Source organism: Arachis ipaensis, chromosome B02 (genome assembly GCF_000816755.2).
Source record: "Arachis ipaensis cultivar K30076 chromosome B02, Araip1.1, whole genome shotgun sequence".
Classification (NCBI taxonomy): Eukaryota; Viridiplantae; Streptophyta; class Magnoliopsida; order Fabales; family Fabaceae; genus Arachis; species Arachis ipaensis.
Window position 1 is genome coordinate 104,100,013 of NC_029786.2, and position 1,990 is coordinate 104,102,002.

A 1,990-nucleotide genomic window follows, 5' to 3' on the forward strand; every position below is an offset into this window, starting at 1 on the left:
CAATATCTCAATATCTCATGATTGAATCTTCAACCTTAGATGTAAGTAATGAATATTGAAAAAAAGTTTTGTTAACTAATAAATTTTCTAAAAAATTAGTTAAAGTGTTTAATATAAAAAGTTTTTATAAAAACTCAATTACTCAAATAAAGGTATCAAATGAATGAGAGGGCAAGTTCGAGTTTACTCGTTACGAGTACCGAATCAAAATTAAAAAATAAGTTAATTCATATTTTAAACGAGTTAAGAAAATGCCAATCTGATTCGACTCATTCGAATTAACGAATTAGATGAATCAATTTATTTGACTCATTTTTTTAATTTTTTTTAAATCTTCATAATTTTAGTTATTTTTAATTTGATATCCATCAAATTAAAAATTATATAAATAAAAATCAAACGAGAGCTAGATGACGAGCTAACCCGTGCTCGCTATATCCGAATCCATTTAACTCACGAGTTATATAGGTCGAGTTAACTCGTTTATATAAATAGTTGTGATTTTACTTATTCGACTTTTCCATTTTTACCAGTGATTTGAGTTGATTGACCATTCACAACCCATTTTGATAACTTTAAAAAGTAATTGAAATTTTTATCTATTTATAATATATTTGCAAAAAGGTTTAAAAATTTCAACTAGTGATAACCTTAAACAATTGCCTAAAAACACTACTTGTTAGCAAAATCTTTTAAAAAAAATTATAACTCCTATAAAATATTGAATGTTCAAGAAATAAATTACATAAGAGAAAGGAAAATAACAACACTATATGGATAGATAGTATAAGAATAATGTCCTTTTTAGAAAAAAAAAAAACCTTATTAGGTATAAATAACCTTATTACATATATCATACATAATAAGATACAATAATATTATTTGATCTATATTGTTAGCTCACTGAATAGAATAACCTTATGTTATTATTGTTCTTTTAACAAGATTCTTAAAGACAATTATTNNNATTATTAAAATATTAATATATCGATACATTTAAAATTTTTTTAAATTGATTATTAGAGAGTACAAACCTTAACTTTTATGCTTTTTTATCCATTAATTATTATAAATTTAGAACTTGAAGAGACAATCAAGCTGCTATATATAGATAGAGATAAAAATAACAGACCACAGATATTTTATGTTCATAGTTTTCCAAATAAAAAATCATACTACTACTACTACCTAGTCACATTCTGATTGGCTTATTTGGAATGTAATTATTGAAAAGCAGATTCCCTCATAGAAGAAGATGCAAGTTGTTTACAGTTCATCAATCAATTTTTTAATGCATGCAAAGATAAGCACGATATATTAATTAGTTATTAATATTACTTGTTACTGTTATTTAGATTCCTGAAAGTAGTTGAAATACATTCCGTGCGTGTAAATTATTAAAAAATATTGGGTATATTATTATGAATGAATAAAATGACAATTAAATTTTTGAATATTTTAAATTTAAACTAATTAATTTTTATAAAAAATATCAATTTAATTTTTATAATAACAAACATAAATACATAATATTGTATCATTATTTATTATAACATATTTATTTATAAAAAATTGTCATACAGATAATAATTTTTGGAGCAAAATTTCACTTATTTTAATAGGATTTTGATAAATAGAGAACTTGATAAATGTTATATAAAAGTTCAAAAGATAATAAATGTCTCTATTTCTAAAATTATATCATTTCTATGTTCACGTGATAATAACAAAATACACATCAATAATATAAATAACGAAATACATAAACAATTCCATTTTATTTCGCATTATCTATTTATAGAAAGACATATATGTCCACCATTTATTATTATAAAGAATCTACTTAATACTTTTTTTTTCAAAAACTAATTAGTTCGAAACCAAAATTTTTAAAGATTTAATTGTAACTTTACTCTATTATTATTATAACTTATTCATATTGTCATATAATCAATCTTTAGATTTTATTTTCTTTTGGATTTTTTAGAAA